The sequence below is a fragment of the Danio rerio genome, chromosome 17 (genome assembly GCF_052040795.2).
Source record: "Danio rerio strain M-AB ecotype USA chromosome 17, GRCz13ab, whole genome shotgun sequence".
In the NCBI taxonomy this organism is placed as follows: Eukaryota; Metazoa; Chordata; class Actinopteri; order Cypriniformes; family Danionidae; genus Danio; species Danio rerio.
The window spans coordinates 54484112-54510146 of NC_141037.1; the positions used below are offsets into that span (position 1 = coordinate 54484112).

At 38.5% G+C, this 26035-nt stretch overlaps 1 protein-coding gene and 1 long non-coding RNA gene across 9 annotated transcripts in view; one reads left to right on the top strand and one right to left on the bottom strand.

Moving 5' to 3' along the window:
- The window catches only part of LOC100538332 (Ig lambda-2 chain C region), a 190691-nt gene extending 168065 nt beyond the window's left edge, over positions 1-22626 (bottom strand). The window contains exons 1-2 of one of the 8 annotated variants that reach the window (XR_015513909.1): positions 22520-22626; positions 22138-22427 (exon numbers count right to left, since the gene is read on the bottom strand). The gene's annotated coding sequence lies outside the window, so the exon portion shown is untranslated. Of the gene's footprint in view, positions 1-11167; positions 11470-11544; positions 11673-17574; positions 17873-17957; positions 18328-22137; positions 22428-22519 lie in introns of those variants that run through there. The other 7 variants (XR_015513916.1, XR_015513919.1, XR_015513918.1 and 4 more) reach the window with 7 other exon arrangements.
- Positions 1-26035, top strand: part of LOC141378404 (uncharacterized) — a 154758-nt gene that overhangs the window by 86350 nt on the left and 42373 nt on the right. The gene's annotated exons all lie outside the window — the stretch shown is intronic.

A 26035-nucleotide genomic window follows, 5' to 3' on the forward strand; every position in this document is an offset into this window, starting at 1 on the left:
CAACCCTTACAGCAGATCTTACAACTCCCGCAATTAAAGAAGTACGATGTTAGTATTAGCTCTACTGTCAAAGATCTGTGTGTTATATTGGACAGCAACTTAACTTTTGAAAATCATATCTCACATGTCTTAAACAGGCCTTATTTTATCTTAGAAATATTATAAATGTGGTCCCACTTTATATTAAGTGGCCTTAACGAATATGTACTTACGCCAAAAAAAAATGCAATGTACTTACTGTGTTTATAATGTATTTGAGAACACTTGTGGTGCTTTTGAGTAGGGATAGAGGTTGGGTTATGGACAGATTTAGTGGTATGGGTAGGTTTAAGGGTGGGTTAAGGTGTAAGGGATGGTCAACAGTGTATTTACAAATGTAATTACAAAAAAATGAATTACAGATGTAATTACATACATGTATTTAATCAAGCATAAGTACACAGTAAATACATGTATTTACACAATAAGTACATTGTAACAAACTATTAATTCTTGTGTAAGTACATAGTAGTTAAGGCCACTTAATATAAAGTGGGACCATAAATGTTATCTATCTCAGATGCACAAAAGCTAGTTCATGCTTTAATGACCTCTAGACTGGATTAGTGTAATGCTCTGCTCACTTGTTGTTCAGCATTCTTTATTAAAAAGCTCAAGTTAGTGCAAAGTGCGGTTCTTACAAGATCTAGAAAACATGATCATATCTGAGAGAGAGAGAGACCTATGGGCTTGTTCGTTCAACAAAGACAGTGAACTCTTGTGTCTGAGTAAGTGACCAATCCACCTAAGATAGTGCGTTCATTTAAACTTTGGGCTGCAGAAACATGAGTGTGTTTAAGTGTTCCATGATTTAAAAAAGGTTGTGAACCACTGCTTGAGACGATTGTGCTGGAGCTGGTGGATTTGGTTAGATAAAGGCCAGGAGCAAGTCTGCATCCTTAAAATGTTTAAAGGTTCAGGACACACTGGAGAACTTTTTTTTTATATTCACAGATGTGTGTGTGTGTGTGTGTTGAGCATCAGTTAAGACATTGTTAGCACCTGTCAGCTTTAATTGTTTTAGATTTAATTTTGAGCTTTTGTCAGCTAATTTCAGCTTCCGGGTTTAAAATGATTTTTGGAGCTGGATCAAAATCGGCGACGTAGCGCAGTACTGCAAGTGCAATGATGACGCGTCGGTTTCTCATTATTATTCATAGCGGAGTTTTCTTATCCTATGAGAAGAGCCGGCTGCTTAATTATTCATGAGACCTGCCAGACCTACCAGAGTCAAGCCCAAGCTTTGAGACACGGACCCCCACGGCACACAGTATTTAGCCGTTCATGAAGGCTCATATGCGTTTGTTTCCATGATCCACGGGGTTTGTTGCATGTTTTCCCCCGCGAGCTTGTCAGGGCCGATGTTACAACCGGCTCAAAGTTGCAACATTAGAGAGCCGATCATACAGCAAAGCTGTGTGTGTGCTGCTAGCATTTTTGTCAGGAGAGCAGCACGAGAATTAGAGTATGGCGGACGCTGTCTTTTATCAGGAGTTCGTTCACATTCAGACACATCACTGTGCTGCTGTGTTCGCCTAAATCCTCCAGATTACCAGCAGGGCTAATGGTTAAAATAGACAGGTCAGGAGACCTGCAACACTGAGTCTGCTGGATACGGGGATTGAGGGAGAAGTCCTTATTTATAGGGTTTACATGAACACACTTATCTTTATAATGATATAAATTGTGGTTATGTGTATATGAAATAACCAATAACAAATGTAGCAGGGCATTAAATCACTGTTCACTTTATTTTAACTTAAATAAAAAATATAAACTAACGTAAAATATAAAATATAAACTCATACGTCTCCTCACGGTTTGTCTCCTTTTGTGAGCTAGCTTCGTTCGCTCACGTTCTCCCCTGCTGGCCCCGCCCACTCCTTCCCGTTGCTCGCGGAGCTCCACGCCCATTAATCATGCATCTTTTGAAACAATTCTGAAGTAGACTTTAACCGAAAGTGGGGGGAGTCATGGCCCTTTAAGAGATTAACATTTCATCGGATATTGAAGTTATTTTCAATGTCCTTAACATGAAACTGAAAATAAAAAATCATTGTGATTCTTTGCTTTACACATGAACAATGCGTCCTCTGGGCATAGAAACAATACAATATCAAATTAAGAGGCCTAAATTTAATCAACTGTTACGGAAATGCAAAAAAATTCAGAGCACATGACTGCTACCACCACACTGTGCATCTCAGGATGGAAATATTAGCAGGAAATTCTAGCAAGCCCTTTGGTAGGTGCAAAAAACCCCACTGTGGTTAATTCTGCAGCAGCTTTTTTGTATTGTAGCATGCCGGGAGATTACACTGTGTAAACTAGCAGCACAGTAATACAATGTGCTGTCACTGGCTTCAAGATCTTTGATTCTTAAAAAAGCCTTCACTGTTCCATCTCCATCCAAACTGATCCTTTTGCTTAAATTATCCTCTGGGAAAGAATTTTTGTTCCAGGTGTATCCCAGTAATGTAAATCCATGACCAAGTGATTGCTTGTACCAGAAGATCATTGTGTAGGTTGTGCTGTGTCCACATTCAAGATTTACAGAATCTCCTTTGGTTTTAATTAGATTTGAGGGGCTTTGTTTAACACTCCCATTGGCAACAGAACCTATGAAAAGAAACAAAATGAGGTACATATTGTCAGAGCATGATGTTGCATTGCTATTAAATGACTATCAATAACTGTTTGTAATTTGAAATCCTTTGTAATTTTACCTGTAAGCCAACATAGAAAAGCAAGAACTCTGATCATGTTGAATTCGACTAGAGAAACATTCTACAGCGTGTGGAGAAAGTGTATACTTTGAGGTAATTCCTTCTCCACATGAACATTTCAGCATGACACTGCTTTAGTATTTGTTAGACATTCTATTATGATGCTTTAGCACCTCCTACCAACAGGGTTTGTGAGTACAGCAATTTCCTGCCATACACTTTAATAATCTCGTTATTAAAAAAAACTGATACAGTGTTTCAATTGTTTGTGTGTTTCCGATATTGTGTGTTAAGAGCTCTGTATATTTTAAATAATGGTTGTGCTTTATTTTACTGTATGTTTATTTAAAATGTACTAACCTAAGAAAATACAGTTACATACAGAATTTACCTGGGTTAAGTTAGGTACTGTAGGTTTAGAGATGCTACGAGGTTTATGGCCGGTTTACATAATGATTGTGATACTTGTCATAAATATAGACATAATTCAGGGTATTCCTAATATTTCTGAATTCTGGCATAGTTTGGAAAACATTTAAGAATGTGCAGTAAGTTTTACATTCCTGGCAGTACATTTAATTAAGTTATTTCATTATTAAAAAAATATTACTTAATTCATTATATATATATATATATATATATATATATATATATATATATATATATATATATATATATATATATAAACAGTGTAAGTCAGAATTATTAGCCCCCCTGTTATTAATTAATCCTGTTATTAGTTATTAAAATTAACTCATCTCTAATAACTGATTTATTTAATCTTTGCCATGATGACAGTAAATAATATTTGACTAGATATTTTTCAAGACACTTCCATACAGCTTAAAGTGACATTTAAAGGCTAAACTAGGTTAATTAGGCTAACGAAGCAGGTTAAAGGTTAAGTATGCAAGTTATTGTATAATATGGTTTGTTCTGTAGATTATCAAGAAAAAGAATTTGCCTACAGGGGCTAATAATTTTGACCTTAAATAGGTATTTTATAAATGAAAAACTGCTTTTATTCTAGCCTAAATAACACTAATAAGACTTTCTCCAGAAGAAAAAAGATGATCAGACATTCTGTGAAAATTTCCTTGCTCTGTTAAACATAATTTGGGAAATAATAAAAAAATAATAAAAAACAATTTCAACCTGAAATCTGAGAAGGGCACACATAAAATAGTTCAGTGCAAAATTTGTTTGCCAGCTGTTATAATACTTTCAACACCAAATGCTTCAGTGTCGAACCCGAGCAAGCATCTGCAGGTATGTAACCTAGCCTTTCTTTATTTTATAAAAGCAAATCTTTCTGTCGTTATTGTAACTGTACAAAAAAAAACAGACCCTTTCATTTCCAATGATATATTATGACTCACAAAGTTATCAATTGGTAAAATTCAGGGCACCAACAGACTCCTCTGGATTTGTGTTAGTTCTACTTTAAAATCAAATTAATAAAATCTTAATTCAACTGACGAAAGATTTCGAAATTTCAACAGTAAACAGAGCAACTGTAAGGTCACACTTGATTGGAATAAATGCTTGAAAATTATTTACTTAAAAATATCCATTAGAGGCGACGCAGTGGGTAGAACGTTCGCCTCACAGCAAGAATTCGATCCTTGGCTCAGTTGGCGTTTCTGTGTGGAGTTTGCATGTTCTCCCTGCATTCGCGTGGGTTTCCTCCGGGTACTCCGGTTTCCCCCACAGTCCAAAGACATGTGGTACAGGTGAATTGGATAGGCTAAATTGTCCGTAGTGTATGAGTGTGTGTGTGTGGATGTGTGGATGTTTCCCAGAGATGGTTTGCGGCTGGAAGGACATCCGCTGCGTAAAAACTAGCTGGATAAGTTGGCGGTTCATTCCGCTGTGACGACCCCAGTTTAATAAAGGGACTAAGCCGACAAGAAAATGAAATGAAATCCATTAGAAATTTACAATAATCAAAAAGTAATCAGATGTAATCAGTTCCTCTACTAAAGCAGTCGAAAAGGTACACTACTTATTTAATTTTAAATAGTGTTGGGAAGGTTACTTTGGTAATAGATTACAGATTACAAATTACCCTGAGTATGAGCACAGTGGAAATATGAAGAAAACAGTGATACCTTTTTAGAAGCAACAACAGTTATTTTCTTAATTTCTCATACAAATAAAAAGTTTCTCCTGAAATGAACGTATGTCCTAGAAGAGTAAAATCTGCTTTATGATGCAAAGTTTGGTCCCATTTATATTAAGTGGCCTTAACTAATATGTACTTACATAGGAACTAATAGTTTGTTGCAATGTACTTATTGTGTAAATACATATATTTACTGTGTACTTATGCTTGATTAAATACATGTATGTAATTACATCTGTAATTAACTTTTGTAATTACATTTGTAAATACACTGTTGACCATCCCTAAAACCTTAACCTACCCTTAAACCTACCCATACCACCAAACCTGTCCATAACCCAACCTCTATCCCTACTCAAAAGCACCACAAGTGTTCTCAAATACATTATAAACACAGTAAGTACATTGTATTTATTTTTTTTATGTAAGTACATAGTAGTTAAGGACACTTAATATAAAGTAGGACCCAAAGTTTTGACATTGTTATCTAGGACAGACAACAGTATTTTCCCAAGATTAAAAATGACATGTTAAAGTGAAGAGTGGAAGTGAATTTAAAGATAAGCCCTGCATTTTACTCATAAGCTTTAAACCGAGGAGGGTTTTTGTAACAGTCAGAGGTAAATGTGGTCACTGTGTTATATGCAGCACAGAAATACACGGCACTGTCAGTTAACGTAAGGTTCTTGACAGTAAGAGAGCCGTTGTTTCTCCCATCTCCATCCAGTGTGATCTTGGTTTTAAAGTCAGACTCTGGGTTATCAAAGTTGAGATTAAGGTATCCCATAAACTCAAAGTCCATAATGTTTTTTTTGTACCATAAAATACGATCATAACTGGATATACTGTGAGCGCATAAGATCACAGCAGATTCATTTTGGTTCTTTATGAGGTCATCAGGGGACTGGAGGACTGTTTTAGCAAAACAGGCAGCTGTAATTAAAGAAGATTAAATATAAAAAAGTACAGTGTCAGTCTGTGTTGTTAATATAAAATAAATTCACATAATAAACATTCTTACAATATATAATATTACCTGCAAGGCATACTAGAGAAACACAAACACCTAAAAGCACGCTAGTCATCTTCACATTATGACAATGGTAAGAATGAACAGCAAGAAGGAACTTCTAACAGGAAATGCTGTCATCTCTTGGGGCACTGACAAAAAAGGACTGACAATTGGAGATTGTCAAAAATTTTATTCCTATTTAACTATTATAATTACTATATTTTATCCATGATCTACAGAAGAAAAAATAGAGGTTATTAGTTATATTAAAGGGCAACGCAGTAGTGCAGTAGGTAGTGCTGTCGCCTTACAGCAAGGCTGGGTCAGTTGGCGTTTCTGTGCGGAGTTTGCATATTCTCACAGCGTTCACGTGGGTTTTTTTCTGGGTGCTTCGGTTTCCCCCACAAGCAAAAACATGTATTTATATATTTATATAGTGCATTTATTGTGTATGGCCATACGCCCAAAGCGCTTCAGAATCATAAGGGGAGTCTCTCCACACCACCACCAGTGTGCAGCATCCACTTGGATGATCCGACGGGAGCCACAGCACAATGGCGCCAGTGCGCTCACCACACACCAGCTATTTGTGGAGTGGAGAGACTGGAGCTGCATCCCAAATCGCATACTTATGCACTATTCTACGCCATTTTGTAGTATAAATAGTATAAGTAGTGTGTTCACACTGAAAACTCTAAAAATCATAAGTGCACTTTAATTACCCGGATGATGCACTCATTCAGCCGCTAAAATGAAGTGTGTAATGATGGTCACTTCAAGCACTCAACGACCGCAGGTTTGCTTACGTAGCATAAGGGGCGGAGCTATCGGACGCACATGTTGAATAAGTTATTTATTTTGGATTGTGTAAGCAAAATTCTCCTACGAGAGTGATTTATAGCGCCTCCCTATGGTGAATGCGGCAATACTCGCGGCAGGTATTATTTGATAATTCGGTCGTTTATTTCACTGATTTGGCGACCGTCAAACGTCATCAGGGAAACGGTTTAAATTTCCGCTTAGTAAAAAAACATTAGTGTGCCATTTGGGACGACACTACATACATATACTATCCTGTTGAGTGTGTAAGTGCATAAGTACATAGTGCATAGTGTGCCATTTGGGACGCAGCTAGTGATACAGCCAGTTTGGTGGAAGGGGATGATTGGGAGGCCATGATTGTAAGGGCCAATAAAGGACACTGGGGTTACCCCCCTACTCTTTACAAGAAATGCCATGGGATTTTTAATGACCACAGAGAGTCAGGATCTCGGTTTAACGTCTCATCTGAAAGATGGCCACTTACAGTATAGTGTCCCCTTTACTTTACTAGGATATCAGGGCTCACTCAGACCGCAGGTTGAGCGCCCCCTGCTGGCCTCTTTAACACCACTTCCAACAGCAACCTAGTTTTTTTCCCATGTGGTCTCCCATCCAAGTATAGACCAGGCTCAGCCATGCTTAGCTTCAGTGAGTAACTGGCATTGGGCTGCATTTTTTTTTTTTTTTTTATTGAACCAATTTCAATTACAATCTTTTACAGTAAATCATAATAAAACAGACATTAAAAGATCATTTCATATTCAAAAACATTAAAAAACGTGGTAGTTTCCAGTTCATTTCTTTAAAAACTTGACATGCTTTGTCCGTCAGAATTTTGTGCAGCTCACTCAATGTTCTCATTTTTATGATATATATACAGTTTTTCAACATATCTCTCCATTTTCCTCTTAAAAATTCCCCATAAATCCATCACTATTTTCTCTTTTTTTGCCACAATTCTCCTTTCCCACATTCCCACATTGGGCTGCAGGGTGATATGGCTGTGGCTGGGTTATTGCAGTCACTGATAAGCTGAAGCTTTCATACGACAGGTTTTTGTATTAGGCAGAGGTGATCGTGATCACTGTGTGATATGCTGCACAGAAATACACTGCGCTGTCAGTCGCTGTGAGGTTCTTGACAGTTATGGTTACATTTTTACTTCCATCTCCATTCAGCTCAACCTTTTTTACAAATTCAGACTCTAGTTGGTCACTTGAATATAAACGATACCCAATGTACTCAAAGTCCTTTGTGTTCTGTGTCTGTTTGTACCAAAGAACACGATCGTAATTTTGTATGTTATGAGTGCATACGATCACAGCAGATTCAGCTTGGTTCTTTATGAGGTCACCAGGGGATTGTAGAACAGTTTTACCAAGACAGGCAACTGTAATGAGAGAACATACACAGTGATGTGTAATCTGTGTTAAACTCTATAATTAATGAAAATGACAAAAACATTAGATTGTACTACCTGTGAGGCTTGCGAGACAGATATAAACACTGAGAAGAATCCTGGTCATGTTTGCTTCATGTGCTGGTTGATAGTACTTTGAATTAAATGCAGGATTATGCTTGTAGGAAGTGATGTCATTTCTGGAGGCACTGACAAGTAGATCAGTAGATGGGTTCATGCTAAGGCCCAATCCCAATTCTACTTTTGTACCCTTACCCCTTCCCCTTGGCCCTTAAAACCAAGTGTGAAGGGGAAGGGCTTTAAAATGTACTCCTAAGAAAAGGGACAGCACTACAGTACTTGCACACATCATCATATGTCATCGCGATCTCCTGCTTCATATGAGATCAGACTGCTGTAGTTATTCCAGTTGGGCAATTTTATTGGGTATTTATCTTCAGGAAATCACTGAAGGCATATATTATGTTATCATAATGATCTAATGTAGCAATAACTATACTGTACATTTACACAGTGGCCAAATTCATCTATGTAAACACACAAAATACAACGTTAACATTATAGCAGATACTGTAAAAAGCTCATTTCCAGCCACTAGACTTTTCTGACAGGGTATTCGAGTGTCATCGTGTGTCAGTGTAACACCACGCCAGTAGAGGGAGCCCTCGCCCGACAACTGACTCAGCTCGCTCCCTCTGCAGTCACTTCCTATTTGTGCTGCATTTCAGCGAGAGCACAGGCCATGCTTCCCTGCGAAGTATTGCCAGTTCACCTGCCCTACCAAGCTTTGTTACAAAAGACTTTCATGACTGCCTGCCTGTGTATGACCCTGCCTGCCTTGATCAAGTACGTTATCTGTCTTTGCCCTCTTGCTCTGTTTGGGCTGCTTATTGTTGCCTTGAACTTTTGCCTGCCTTCTCACCATGTCTTTTGGATTTGCCCCTGTGTATCCTAATCTGTTTTGGACTGATTATTGTTGCACTGATCCTCTGCCTGATTCACTATTATGTCTCCTGGAATTGCTCCTGTGTTTGTTGTTTGGTTTGGACTGCTTAAGCCTAGTTCACACTACAGGATTTTAAACATCAGCAGATCGCTGTGCTGTTCACACTACATGACTTGACTTTGTGTCTTTTAATCTCTGTGGTGTTCACACTACGCAACACTCTGTGAATGATCCACAAGAGGGGGGTCACACACTGCATGATCTGACAACAACTCATTCCCCATCAGCTCATTCAAGCTACCAAACCACAGCCAATGAAATTTTGAGGGAGGAGTCGTCAGAAAAAGCTGAACACTATTGGCTGCTTGTGTGTTGATTACATCACTGACAGCGTTTCAAGCTTTGGAGAAAGCATTTAAAAACATCGTCAAATCAGCTGATCTATCAGCGGATTAATCACTCATCTGCAAGGTTCGAGTGGATAGATACAGAGAGTTTATTATTTTTGTAATTGTATAACTCTTTAAATAAAACTAACAAATAACACCCTGCCGGTTTCTACCTATCAGTGTATTTCTTTCTTATATTGTCATTTTTTTATTACAAAACAGTAAAGAACTGAGCATTTCTGCCTTAAATTACCATATTAGTCAAAATGACTGCATGCATGTCTGATACTTTTCGCTTAGACTTTAAATATGTGTGCATTTTTTTGCCTAGCAAATTCCTGCTAACATAAACAAAACTTTCTGAGGGCAAAAACATCAATTTACTTCAGATATCTTTCAAAACAGCATATTATGTGCTGCGAAATAGCTCCTGTTTGAAAGTGAAAATGAAAGCCAAGACCTTTGCGCGTTCTAGTATCTTAACTACATATTTATAGGCTGTATTACCAAAAAAGATTATATTTTTAGGGTAATGGTGTCATTAAATATGATGCCAGACATTCAAAACTTAATTTTAATATCTCAATAATAGCTTTGAATGTAAATATGATGTGACGTATGGCGTTTTACATGAGAACGGTCAGAATGACCAGTATGATAATTCTAATAGTTACAGAATTCTAGCTCCACTGTTAATATAGCCTACTCTCATGTCTGTGTTAACGCAGAATGAAGCGAGTGCATCGATGCCCATTCTGACCAATCACAAATGTTTCTGTTGAGCTCCTGAGCACACATGCATTCAGCTCATGCTGATATGATCTGTCATTGGCTGCAGCTCGTCACTAAATCTGACCACACGTGGGGTTGAGTCAGCCGACTGCTCTGGAATATTTAGCATGCTAAATGTTGGATTTCCGTCTGCGAGGTGTCGGCGACGCGTCAGCAAGCCTCGTTGATGCGTTGTTCAGTAGTACACACATAAAGAGCAGCAAGCGCCGAGCACCCGGCGAGCTCATTAACTTACAAATCGGGCTCAAATCAGGCTTAAAATCCTCTAGTGTGAACTAGGCTTTACATGTTGCAGACTCTCCACTTGATTACCCTTTGATATCCCTGTCTAATCCCATTAATAAACTTCTGCATATGGATTCTAACACAGCCTCAGATCCATCGTTACAGCCAGAATGTTGTGGAACTGCTGTACTTGAGTTATCATTATGGATTATAGATATAGATTTTTTTTTTTTTTAAGCAAGACGGTAAAACACGAACGCGGTTATGAATGTATTAAAATATGTGCTTGTTTGATTTCTTGGTTTCAAGTGTGGTCCTGAAAAATCTTCGTTCGAAGGGCTATTCACCCCTTAGCCCAATGCCTTCAAGCTAAAGAGAATTGGGACACCCCTACCCCTTGACATGAACGCGCAAATCGAGGGGTAAGGGGAACGGCTAAGGGGTAGAATTGGGATTGGGCCTAAGAGCTTTACTCAGAAGTTTGAGACAATTATTTAAACTCAGAATTTAAATTATGATGGAACATTTCGAAAGGGTGAGATGTAAACTTGCAAGAAAAAAGTCATAATTTTGTTTCTTGTAATTCTGGCACTGAATCAAGTTCCACAGGTGTGGAGAGAATCAAGTTATTTAAAAGGGTTTTTGTATTAGACGGAGACACTAGTGATCACTGTGTAATATGCTGCACAGAAATAGACTGCGCTGTCAGTCACTGTGAGGTTCTCAATGGTCAAAGTGCCATTTGATTTTGCATCTCCCTTCAGTTTGATGTTGTCAAATCCCAGCTCTTTATTCTCATCGTTAAAACTAAGGTATCCCATCAATTTAAAGCCGAACGTGTCTGCACTTTGTTTGTACCATAATATTCTGTTGTAATTTTGTATGTTATGAGTACAAGTGATCACAGCGGATTCACTTCGTTTCTTGATGAAGTAGTCAGGCGTCTGGTCAACAGTTTCACCAAGACAAGCAACTGTAAAGGAAAAAAAAGGTGTATTAATATACTAAAATATCTGCACATTGTGTAAGTGTACATTATTGTCATTACCTGTAAACATCAGCAGAGATACAGATGCAGTAAGAAATGTTGTCATCATGGCTTTCTTTCAAATGCTTCTGCTGTGAATTTAAAGCATGAGCAGAAGACTAATACATGGCAAACGGCCTGAATATTTGTTTACCCACACCGCCCCCTGCTGGTTGATTTATCTATTTCTGCTGATGTTTTTGTTCAAATCTCTTCAGAGTTTGAATCACTGTGTCTTCACTCACTGAACAGAAATATATGGCGGTATCCTCTGGCTCCAGATTCTTCACAGTCAGCGATCCATTCTCAACAAATTTTTTGTTAGCTAAAAATTTGTTTGGCTCAGAATCTCCATAATCTGGATTGGTGTAAGAAGTTGTGAACACTACGAGTGTCATCGTTTGTCCTTGCCGCTGTCTGTACCAGTACATCTGTCTGTAGGCTGAACCTTTAGTGTGTGTGCAGTCAATTTGAGCAGATTTACCCTTTAGTTCATAAAGAAAAGCAGGAGTTTGTAAAACATCCCTTCCACCTGTGGTACCTGTGCAAAAATACAGTACATGAGAATAGTAATATTCTGTAAATGTAATGAAACTATGAAGACATCTGGATACCTTGCCACCAATGCACTAATATAATTAATGGTATTAAGATTGTTCTCATGTTGAGATCTTAAATATAACCTAAGTTGATTCTGTCTAACAACACACGACCCAGCTAGCAAAATTCAGGTGTCTTAAATCCGGCCCACAACAGACATTTACATCCAGCCCACATACCGCATTGGATGATGGAACTTGGGCAGTCCGCTTTTGTTTGCCAGATCTGGGCCACAATTAAGCCATAGCAAGACCACATCTCAGCCAGAATTTAACCAAATAAACCAGGACTGACTCTATTCTGGGCCACAGTTTGCTTTTATTGTGGCCCAGATCTGGCCCACATACAGTAGCGCATGGAATGATGGTACTTGGGGGATCCGCTCCTGTTTGCCATATCTGGGCCACAATTAAGCTATAATAATACTACATATCAGCCAGAATTCAACCGAATAAACCAGATCTGACCCTATTCTGGGCCACAGTTTGCTTTTATTGTGGCCCAGATCTGGTCCACACCGGATACTTACATCTGGCCCACATATTGCATGGAATGATGGCACTGGGGCGGTCTGCTCCTGTTTGCCAGATCTGGGCCCCAATTAAGCCATAGCAATACCAAATCTTAGTCAGAATTCAACCAAATAAACCAGAACTGACCCTATTCTGGGCCACAGTTTGCTTTTATTGTGGCCCAGATCTGGCCCACATACAGTAGCGCATGGAATGATGGCACTTGGGGGATCCGCTCCTGTTTGCCAGATCTGGGCCACAATTAAGCTATAATAATACTACATATCAGCCAGAATTCAACCGAATAAACCAGAACTGACCCTATTCTGGGCCACAGTTTGCTTTTATTGTGGCCCAGATCTGGTCCACACCGGATACTTACATCTGGCCCACATATTGCATGGAATGATGGCACTGGGGCGGTCTGCTCCTGTTTGCCAGATCTGGGCCCCAATTAAGCCATAGCAATACCAAATCTCAGCCAGAATTTAACCAAATAAACCAGAACTTACCCTATTCTGGACCACAGTTTACTTTTATTTTGGCCCAGATCTGGCCCACACCAGATACTTAAATCTGGGCCACATACTGCATGGAATGATGGCACTTGGGCGGTCCGCTCCTGTTTGCCAGATCTGGGCCACAATTAAGCCATAATAATACCACATATCAGCCAGAATTCAACCACATTAACCAGAACTAACCCTGTTCTGGGCCACAGTTTGCTTTTATTTTGGCCCAGATCTGGCCCACACCAGATACTTAAATCTGGCCCACATACTACATGAACTTATGGGTCTTGGACGGTGTACACCTGTTTGCCAGATCTGGGCCTCAATTAAGCCATAGCAATACCAAATCTTAGTCAGAATTCAACCAAATAAACCAGAACTGACCCTATTCTGGGCCACAGTTTACTTTTATTTTGGCCCAGATCTGGCCCACACCAGATACTTAAATCTGGCCCACACACCGCATGAAATGATGGCACTTGGGCGGTCCACTCATGTTTGCTGGATCTGGGCCACATTTGCCATATCTTCTCTGGGCCACTTTAGGCTCACAGCCACATTACCCAAAGCTTACTGTGCCAAATATTTGCCAAACATGGCCCACATATATTTTAAGATAACTGGGCCACTTTTGCACCTTCACATGTTAGCCACTTTAGGTTTAGACCTAGATTACCCCTAAATGACTATGCCACAATTTTGCCAACTGTGGCCCACATTTGTCCTCTGTCATTTGGGCCAAATTTACCATTTTCCACATGGGCCACATTAGGCTTGCATTTTGCCAAATCTTTGCCTTAAATGGCCCATATATGAATTGGAATCTTTGGCTCCCGTTTGCCATTGTACAGTTGGGCCACTTCAGGCTCACATTCATTTTGTCTGGGCAGAAGGAATACCACCAGTGCCACATAACTGCCTAAAGTGGGCCGCATTCATATGCTATTATGGAATAAGTGTGTATGGGTGTTTTCCAGTAATGGGTTGTGGATAGAAGGGCATCCAGCCCTTCAATCATTAAATATCTGAAATAGAGACTAAGCTGAAGGAAAATGAAAGAATGAATGAATGAAATTGCCCATAGTGTGAATAAGAGTGAGTGAGTGCACACTGGGTTGTAACAGGGTATCCACCAATTAAACATATGCCAGAGTAATTGGTGGTTCACTCCACAGTGGTGAATCTTGATAAAGCAAGGGTAAGCCCATGGAAAATTGAGTGAGTGAGAATTTCTTTAGAGCACAAGTACTGTGTGCATCTCAAATAAGCAGGATGCAAATATTAGCAAGAAACAAGCAAGCCAGTTAGCAGGTGCAAATCATGTGGTGTGGTTAATTCTGCAGCAGTGCTGTTGAGCTTTTTGTATTGTAGAATGACGGCACATCACACTGTGTAAACTAGCAGCACAGAAATACAATGTGCTGTCACTGGCTTCAAGATCTTTGATTGTTAAAAAAGCTTCCGCTGTTCCATCTCCATCCAAACTGATTTTGGTACTTAAATGATCCTCTGGGAAATGATTTTTGTTCCAGGTGTATCCCAGTAATGTAAATCCCTGACCAAGTGATTGCTTGTACCAGAAGATCATAGTGTAGGATGTTATTTTGTGTGAGCATACTAGATCTGCAGAGTCTCCCTTATTTTTAACTAGATTTGGGGGACTTTGTTGAACACTGTCATTGGCAACAGAACCTGTAAAAAGAAACACAAACTAGTCGTACTGCAACTGGTAACAAGAAAAACTTGCATTAGCGTGAAATGTATATTATGAAATGTGTACCTGTAAGCCAAAGTAGTAAGGCAAGAGGAACTCTGATCATGTTGAGTAGACTCTAGAAATATGTGGAGGAAAATACTTACCTCAGTAAGCATCGCAATACAACTGCCCCAAGTATTTGAAAACACTTTCTAGTGAGGGCCTTTAGTGCCTCCTACCCCAAGATTTTGTAATTGCTTCAGGTAATAAACCTAAACTGTAAAGTTGAGATTAAAAAAAGTTGTCACCATATTTGTCCAACAATTGCTTTAATTTGTATTCTCCCAGGGGTTTACATTAAGCACATATTAACATATTGTGAATTATTCTGCTACAACAAAAGACCCAGTGCCTTAATCTCCAAAAAAAATTCGACTAAATAAGTGCAGTGTTGATTGTTTACAATATTATTTTTCTGAATTTTTGTAAAAAAAAAAAAAAGGGTTTGCCCCTTATATAATTTTTTGGCTTTTTGGTCACACTTTAATGTGTCAGATCATTAAACAAATTTAAACATTAGTCGAAAATAACATGAGTAAACACATCATGCAGTTTAATTATTGTATTAAGGGAAAACAAAACACAAAACTACATAGGCCTATGTCAAAAAGTATTTGCCCCATTAACCTAATAAACTGCAATACGGTATTTTCAATAACTTGCAATGAGTCTGTTGAACCACTGCAAAGAAATTTTGACCCACTCGTGTTTGAAGAATTGTTGTAAATCAGTCATATTGGAGGGTTTTCATGCATAAACTGCCTTTTTAAGGTCAAGAAACAGTATCTCAATTGGATTCAGGTCAGGACTTTGACTAGGCCATCCCAAAGTCTTAATTTTTTATGTTTTTTTCAGCTATTTAGAAGTGGACTTGCTGGTGTGCTTTGGATCATTGTCCTGCTGCAGAACCCAAGTTAGTTTCAGCTTGAGGTCACTAAGGGCGTACTCACACTATGCTATCCGAATCATGGCCAGGCCCGTTTCCCGGATTGTTTGAGTAGTGTGATTGCTCTGAATCAGGCTTAGGCATGGTTCACTTGGCCGGCACTGGCCCGGTTGAAAGAGGTGTGCCAGAGAGCGGTTCACTTGGGCTCAGGCGCGGTAATGCTTGTGTGTGAGTGCAAAACATACCTGAGCCCGAAACTGAAAGCGAGACGTGACTTTTATGGGACTGTTTCATATGGATTTATTAATCATTCTTACTGTTCGATGAATGCAAACTGTCGTAGATTATTAAAGACGAAAACCCCTCACTGCACGACAGCTGCACCTTCAGCAAGCCTCCTCATTCCTGCAGCACGAGGACTTTATGATTGTTTATGAGCGTCAAAAGTGGGGGATCTGTTCAGCAAAATATTTGACTGTGTGTCACTGCATATCTGACGACTTAAACGATAAAACTGAAGAAATCTCTACTGTGCTGAGCTAGAGCGCTTACTGAACATCGCATAATTGATGACGTAAGCGTGCCCACGCCTGAATGTAATGTGAGTGTGGGCCGTCGGGGGAGACAGGAGGGGGACAAGCGTGCTTTGGCCCGGTTCAAGGCAACTGTACATAGTGTGAGTACGGCCTAACAGATGGCCAGACATTCTCCTTCAGAATATGTTGTTACACAGCAAAATGCATGGTTCTATTAATCACAGAATGTCAAGTTTCTAAAGCAGCAAAACAGCCCCAGACCATCACACTACCACTGCCACATATTACTGTTGGTATGATGTTCTTTATCTGAAATACTGAAGAGTGTTACTTTTACGCCAAACATAATGGGACACACACCGACCGACCCCGGAAAAGCGGTAGAAAAAATAATTAAATTTGTTCCTTTTTTTTTATCTCAGCTAGCTGTCTAGTTTCTTTGTTTCTTTGGTATGTTCCCTGACACGTACTGTACATGCAACTAAAATACAGAAAAGAATATATATATATATATATATATATATATATATATATATTATTATTAAAGTTAATAATTGTATGAAGTTTTTTAATTGAGGTTATTTTAATATGTTGCTAAGAAAATAGTTTGGATAGCTTACCCAGTGGTTCTCAAACTTTTTCAGCCGAGGGCCCCTTTGTGTAGGGTGAATCCCCGTGCATAGCGTTGCTGCGCTACTGTTCCTGCCTGCGAAAGTGTGAACAGCATTTGAATGACACAAACATACAGCTTAATATTTGCTGTACTTTTGAGCTCAAATTATAATAAACCAATACATTAACCTTCAGAATGACACAGGACACAAAATTTATCCAGTTGGGCCCATTGATTACCCCTCATCTAGAATTTCTTTGCAGCCTCCAGTTGCCCAAGGGTGTTTCACCCTGTTCCTGGAGATCTACCTTTCTCCAACCCTTATCAAACACAACTAAACCAACTAAGTAGGATCTGAAGAAGCACTTGGCATATAAACACAGAAATGTTTGATCAAATTTGCAGATGACCTCCAGAAACAGGGTTGGCACCCCCTGCAATACAGTGACAATATCAACAGAATATTGCTACTGTACAGAATGTCAAAGCAAGAGTAGACCTTCAGGTGTTGTGTGTGATACTGGCACTGAATCAAAAAACTACAGGCGTGAAGAGACATATGAAAAAAATTAGCTTTCCTCTGAATCAAGCTGTTTATCAGAGGTTTTTGTATTAGGCAGAGGCGATTGTGATCACTGTGTATAATACGCTGCACAGAAATACACTGCGCTGTCATTCCCGGTGAGGTTCTTGATAGTCAAAGTGCCATTTTTCTTTGCATCTCCCTCAAGGTAGATCTTGTTTTCAAATTCAGGCTCTTTAGTCTGATCCAAAAAAAGGTATCCCATCAACTTCAAGCCCAATGTGTCCTGTTTGTACCACAGCATTCGGTCATAGTTCTGTATTTTGTGAGTACATGTGATCACAGCAGATTCACTTCGAGCCTTGATGAAGTTGCCAGGCGTTTGATGAACAGTTTCACCAAGGCAAACAGCTGTATTGAAGAGGAAATGTTAACAAAGCCATTGAGACTAAAACATCCAACACATTGTGGAAATGAGGTGCATTTTTGTTCATACCTGTATACATCATTAGAAATGTTACCCTAGTGAACAAGCACATCATGGTTTCTCTCAGCAAGTGTTGCTCCAATGATTTAAAGTCACAGAAGGAAGCAAAAGGATGTGATGTCAGCTATATTAGTCTGGTGACGTAAAGATTCAATATGAATACTTGGTTTATCAAAACTTAATGTTTCTTCAGTGCACCGCGATGCAGACAGGGACAGTTCAATATCCGTTCAGTAATAGATCATAACCTGTTATTACATACTGACGTCATTTATCTCCTATGCGAGGGCAAGTAAATATAATGCTCCTACTACTTAAAAGGTAGATAAATATGCAGTTCAACTGCTTTGAGTTTGCTGGAAAGTCTCTCATAGACACTGAAGAAGGCAGAGCACACGAGCCGCTATTTCACTACTAGACAGAAATGCCTCTTTCTCTCTTTTCTCCACTGTGTCTATTATGGATTACCTGTGATATCTGTGTATTATGCACATATAGACTGTAAACAGTGCTTTTATTTCTAAAGCCAATCGCAGCCCTTTGTGTTGAGCAGGTGAAGACAATAACCAATCATAGGGCTTGACAGCGCTCAAAATGTAAGCGTGATAATATTTACATTAGTTTATTTGCTATAAATGTATATATGTGTGTGTGTGTGTGTGTGTGTGTATATATATATATATATATATATATATATATATATATATATATATATATATATATATATATATATATATATATATATATTAGGAGTTTTGTTTGATAAAGAAAACACTCTTAGAATATGAGCAGGTAAAATTAAAGGTACAGTTCATATATCTGACTGCTTGTAATAAAGAATAAAATTGTATTACAAATAATATAAAAATATTAATTTATTTATAGATTTTAATTAAAAAACTCTTGTGTTGTGAAGATGAAATCTAATTATGTATGAAAAGCATTGTCAATGCACCGAGATAATCGTCACCGAACCATGAGACCAGTTTAGGAACACACCCCTATTCAATACGCATATATTTAGAATGAAAATAAAGCTAAAGGTTTTTTATTGTCCTTTTCTTCTTGTTGCTTAAAACTTGTCTCTTTTAAGATGCATTTGTTTGTATTCTGGGCAACAGAACTAATTTCGCTTATTTTGCGGGGTCTTAAAAAGTATTAAAACTGATTTTTTGTTGAGTATTAAAACTCAATTACAAGAAAATTAAGGTCCTTAAAAAGTAATTCAAGAGTTCACACTTAGATATTGCTTGACAACTGTAAGCAGGTTTGGCATGCTGTCCCGGGAGAGAACCCTGAGCTCGGATATAGTTGAGCCCAGGGCTCCCGCCAGGTCCATAGAGCATGTGAGGGGAGTACGAGATCAGGTGGTTCTCGAGAGCTCCCCTGTTTTGTAAAGGAGAAAAGGAGGAGAAAGGGGGTGGATGGGGGGTTTCTTCGGAAAACGAAGATAAGGGAGTAATATCTAGCTAGGCTACTTATAGTGAGTTAGAATAGATCTGATTGACTAACTAATGAGTGTAGATAGGTGGCCAGCTGCAGTCAATTATATCACATGCTCCTCTCGAAATTAGTTTAAAATCTTCACTTAAAAGTCTTAGTCGCATAAGAGGTCTTAAATTTAGTTCAAGCGTTGTCCAAAGTGTTTTACTCCAAAAAAGCATAAATATATTTATTTTTCTCCTAATATTACCAAACGACATGCTAGATCCCCGCAATTGGTTAGGGCCAGGGTGCGTCCGGCCAAGTTTCTCCATCCAGGTGATGTCACGTAATTTGCGACAAACCCGGGAAGGTGATGTGATGCTAAACCACAGATCGAAACGGCAAAGTGGGAAAATGTAAGTTTGCATACTCCTGATTGAAGAAAGACGAGTTAAACAGTGGCTAAAGCCTGTTGCTGAAAACAACCACGTAATTTATTATTTCAAGCTTTGTTTCTTCTGTGCTTATCCTGAATTCTGATGCATGCTTGTGCTCCATTAATTTACCTGCAACTGTTTTTTAAGCTAAAGTTTTGAAACTGATTTGAACTTGAAGTGGTGGTAAGGTCTTAAAATATTCTGAGAAGGTCTTGTAAAAGTCTTAAAAAGGTTTTAAAATGACCTTTAGGATTCCCTTGTCTAGAACCACCACATGCTGATGTACATCTATGGATGCCATCAGTGGTATTATTAGAATATAAAGGATTTCCCAGTTCAGACACTTAATTGTTTAAGCTCAGTCTGGCTGTTCTGACATACAGGAAATTTGCTGTACCAAACTGCCATCTGTTGGCTAATACTAAATTTTTATTTTATTTTTTTTTTATTCACAATGTTTTTGTATAGCTTCAGCAGCACTTAATACACTGTGTTGGCTCACTGAACAGAAATATATGGCAGAGTCCTCTGGCTCTAGATTTTTCACTGTGAGAGATCCACTTGTAGGATCTTCTTTAGAAGCATCATATTTCTTCTCATCAAAATCTCCAAAGTCTGGTTTTGAATTCTCCATAGTGAATACTATGAGTCTCATAGTCTCTCCTGGACGCTGCCGGTACCAGTACATCTGGTAGTAAGACAATCCCTTATTGTGTGTGCAGTTCATTTCAGCATAACTCTCCTTTGTACTCCAAAGAATTTTAGGGTATTGTAAAACACCATCATCACCTGCAGTGGCTGTGGAAAATTATTAATTGCGTTTAGCAGAATGAATAATTTTAAATATCACTTGTTTATTTGCTAAATGTTTTAGATACCTTTGCTCCAGTGCAGTAACAGTAGCAAAGAAATTATACTTCTAGTCATGTTGAAATATGGTGTGTACAGTGAGTCCCAACCCTTTAATTCAGATCTGATATGTTACTGAACGGGATATGACATCAGAGGTTTGTTCCTGAAACAAACAAAACCATATAAACAGGGTTTAAACTTTTACATTGGCTGTTTCTCAATACCAAGTACGCAAAGTTTGGACTTGCGTTCTGGAAGTTCAGACTTAAAAGAACGAACTACCGAGGACGCAGGTCAGGTACTTTTTCAAATGGAACGGCAGTGTAGCCTACTTTATAACGTCACTTAAATTCACCATGGATTCATCGGTTTTACTGTACATTAATACAATTATTTAATTATATAAAGCATGGCCTTATAATTAATATTATATTGATATTTTAAATCTATATTTTTGATTTAAGAAACTCTAAACATAAATCACTATAATTGTGAAGTGAAATGGGTTATTATACACAGACTTTAATCTTTGATTATCAGATTTAAATACTACACTGGACATTATACAAGTATAAAGTACAAGACGCACACAATAAGAAATAAAGATAACGTTAAGCAATTTGGTAAACAAAGACAAACCTCGTACAACACAGTAACATAAATAAAGACAATTATAAAAGATAGCAAAACAACACTAACAAAATAACACACATGAGAACAAATAACAGATTTATAAGACAAAAAACGGTCCATTGGATATGCACAGGACGTGTTAAATATCATGTTTAACTACAATGGACAGACACAATACAGTGGTATATCCGTGATGGACTAGCCAATGTAAAGCTGCACTCGGCAAGGGAGGTGATGACAGAGCTCCCGCTGACAGCCTGGGGGTCAGAGTCCACATAAGCTCAGGCACATCGCCAAAGACGCACTATCTTTATAAATAAACTGCCGATTTGAGTTTAAAACGACTACATTCTGGCCTGAAAAACTTTTAAAACTTTAATTTGTAACACAACAGAGGAGTATTTTTAAAACCGTGCAGGTTTTCTCCTCCGCCTTTAGCTTTCGCTGCATTCTGGTTGGGATACCTGTTCTTTGTGAGTTCGCACAAGTCACCTCTCGAAGCATCCTTGGCAAAAGGGACGGCGCAAGTACACATCTGGGAATTTTATCTGTACTTGGCAAACTTAGAATTGGAACAGAACTTCGACGACGGTTAATGACGTTTCACGAAGACACAAGAACGCAAGTACAGAAAAGAACGTGTCAAAAACAGTAAAACGCTACAATTAAAATTGCCTCTATCCAGAATCATGCTTTGGTAAAAAGGGATTTCCATCACAAATTTTGTTTGTTTTTGGTGAAGAATAAAAGTTAAGGGTCAAATAGACTGCATAAACTCTCAGGTGTGACTGTGGCAGGATTTTGTATCAGACAAAGGAAGTTTAGATCAGTGTGTCATAAGCTGCACAGAAATACTCAGCGCTGTCATTCAGAGCGAGCTCTTTGATAGTCAGAGTGCCGTTTCTCCTTCCATTTCCATCCAGAATTATCTTGTTGCTAAATTCTGCCTCTTTGTTGTGAGTTTCACCATTTAGATATCCCATTAGTTTAAGTCCCAGCTTTCCCTTGGTCTGTTTGTACCACATAATTTGAAAATAGCTTCCAATGTTGTGTGTACATATGAAGACAGCCGATTCATTTGGGGTCTTAATTGATTTAGATGGAGTTTGGTGAACAGTGTTACCAAGAGAAGCTGTGAAGAGACAAATAAGTGACAGATTTAACAAGAAACGATGATTTAATTGCTGTTGTTGTGACAAGAAAATAAAGAAAATAATACATTACCTGTGAGAAACATAAATGTGAGAAAGAAACTTGGGAGAATATGATTCATGCTGTTTCTGTATGTCAGATATCCCTGCTGTGAGTAAACACAGGTGATGAATAGAATAAAGGCACTAGAGGAAGTGATGTCATCAACTCAAACGTTTGATCCTTTCAAAAGACTGTATGCAAAAGAGGTCTACATTAAAGTTGTACAAACTATGTCCAGTAAGGTCTTTGGTATTTAAAAATAATGACAGGAAATTCTGGCTTGCAGTTTAGTCATTGTAATGTTTAGGATGAAATTGTAATTATTTAATTCATCAGTGTGAACATCAGTAATATTTTATACACAGGAAGACTTTTATTTTATCCAAAAATAAAAACAAATGAAAGTAGTTTTGTTTATTTTACACTTGGACAATTTTTGAAATATTAAGACCATTTACAATTCAAAACATGTAAGATGTATTTGGAGTTTGGAGTTCGTGTTTTTCCCCATATATTTCTATGATAGAATGTATTAATTGTGCCACACTGCCACCTGTTGGTTAGTACTGTCAGTGTCATTATTGAAACATTATTGTACAGTACTACAGCATTTGACTTAAGGTGAATAAGGAAGGTTGGGACAAATATTTATTTTTGCCATGAATTAAACCTTTCATGCATGAATTATGAAAAAAAATGATTTTTTATTATTTTTATAACTTTAATATGACACTAAAATTGAAATCCATTTTCATTTTTACAAACTTTTGTGTTAATTTCAAATTATTTAACTGTCCACATAAATGGACACCACATATTCTATTCATATCAGTCCATTTATTAAAAACAATAATAGCACAATATATTACCAATAAAACACATTGTAGGAACAATAATGATATTTTCTGACACACTCATCACTGGCGAAGCTGATTGGTCAACGTAGCAACTCCAATGACCTGCTGGAATTCCCTTGTTGGTGAAGAGGGGTTTCCTTACTTTCAGGGAAGCTTGGAGTCGGTTGCTAGGGATATGGATGTTGGACGAGGCAGCGTTAGAGATGAAGTCTTTCCTGGGTTTTTTTTACTGCTATTTGACCTGGATGTGAATAGGGTTGTAACTCCCCGCAGAAAGACCATTGTAAAGGGGATCGCACACCAGATATGATGCAGAATGCCATGCATTTTAGAATTGTAAACAAGTTTATATCAGGGTACGCACACCGGCAGCACAAGTCGGCTGCTGTCTGCGGTGCCCAGCTATGACTCAGAACACTTGTCATATTTCTGCCATGCCAGAGCTCCATCTGAATCATTTCACTTTAAATAACATGCAAATATGTGCGTTTAGTGTGTGTTACTTACAACTGTCATGTGCACAGCGTATCCCCCTTAAGAATGGAGTCTACTTTAGCCTTGTGGATCAGTGACTGGAGGGAAAAGAACATTACGCTGGATGCCAACATTACCCACACAAAAGCTAAAATCCTTTATGAACCTTTTGCTGACAGCGATGAATGTTTGCGCCTGACAACAGGTTTTGATCTTTGGTTTCATCTATAATACTGGATTGATTTTGCTACAAAAGTTTGAACTTTAAGAGTGTTTAAACAAGAGCGAAAGTGTGAAAAACGTTAAACCCTGACTGAGAAAAGTGTATAAAGAGTGTAGTGAGGGGTTTTAAGCTACGTTCACACTGCAGATAAATGCGGCCCGAATCTGATTTTTCCCCCCCTCATGTGAACAGGCCAAACCGCATAGAATCTGACTTTTTTAGTTCAGAATTGTGCCACTTTCATATGTAGTATTAAATAAGACACAGATCTGGGGCATCATGTATCAACGCTGCGTACGCACAAAAACTTTGCGTACGCCAGGCTTTACGCTCAGAATGTCTCACGTTTTGATTTACATTTTTTGTGCGTGTCTGTTTTATTTCCATTGGCGACTCCTAGAGGCAGTTGTGTTAAATTCCTCTCTACAAAGTGTCTAAGCCTTGCAATGGCAGCTGTATGAGACAAGTTTATCTAGTAGGTATATAAGGTTTCCATACCATACATTTAACCAGCTAAATATTAAAGCACAATTTGCAGCGGTCGCCTGTTTTCCCAATGTAATCTGAGCTATCTACTGCACGCACATTGCTATAAAGACACTATCTGAAGATGAATTTGCATGCGTGAATCAGAAACATTTCCATTCAATAAATGTGCAAATAAAATATGATGCACAAACTTATTAATGATTCCTACTTGTCTTTCTCGTGATAAATAGTTGGCAAAATCTGATATGTAGCGGGGGAAGAAAAGAAGAAAGAGTTCATCAGACGCTGGATTCGAACCGAGTTCATGCTTGAACGTGTCAAAACATGTTGCCATGCGTCTTACGAGCGCGCTACTGAGACTGTTAAGAATCTGCATTATTTTACACCTATAAACCACACCATTTCTTTTTTAATTCACTCGGTGCGATGTTCAGACCCAACTGTGTTAACCGCATCAGCTAAACTCTCCCACTCTATTTTTTTCTTTTGTTGTTAATTCCGGAGAACAAACTTGCAAATAACACCGCTTTTCTCCGGTCTACCTCCGAAAGCAGCACCTCCAATTCACATTCTGTTCAAAGTTTCTCTTCTTGCTTGCTTTTGCCTTTGCTTTTTCGTTTGGTTTTGCCAAAGTAGAGTCATTAGCATATTCATACGGGGGAGGAGGCAGTGAGGGGTTTTGTGCTCGTGCATGTTGCGCTCAGTTTCACGTTCATTCGCATGTACAAAAGAATATGCGTGAGATTCGGCGTACGCAGTGTTTCATACATCTGAATTTTTTTCTGCGTACGCACATTTACAGCTTTGTGCGTACGCAATGTTTTAGTAAGATTTCCACGCAAGTCTTAGTACATGAGGCCCCTGATGTTTTGCAATGCGACCACTGTGTGAACGCTTGTATAAGATTTCAAGTGATCTTTAAATCTTCGAGCGACATGCGTCATCATTCTTTGCTGCAGACATCATCTACTCAGCAGCATAGTAGAATGGCACACAGGGCAATTACTTTACCACAGAAAGTTGGTTGTTAATGTTAAAAAAATTTTTTTTGAAGACAAAACTGGTGCCTGATAACAATCTGGTTAACGATTGGGGCACGGGTTGATCGCGAAACCGTAGAAGGGTGTTGCAGATGAATGATCCATGAGCAAAGGAGAGGCACTTTCATTTTAAGGATGGACTTTGCTCTCAGAGAAAAAAAGGGCAGGAGCATATCTGAATATCCAAGCAGGGTATTTGGAGAATTTGATGTTTCCCCAATCAGACAGAACGCCCGAGCATACTGCCAGAGAGGAGTTTCAAAGATGGCCGCTAAGTGAAAATGACTTGCCTTAAAGGGACTTTAGGGAACAAACGTGCACCACGGTTGTCATAAATCACAAATAATCAGTGTTTTCAATCACAACTGACTTATTTTAGGTTCCAAATGCAAAAATACACATTAGTAGTAGCAGAACAACCCTTTACAGTTCATGAAATACACCATAGTTATCTGTGAAAAGG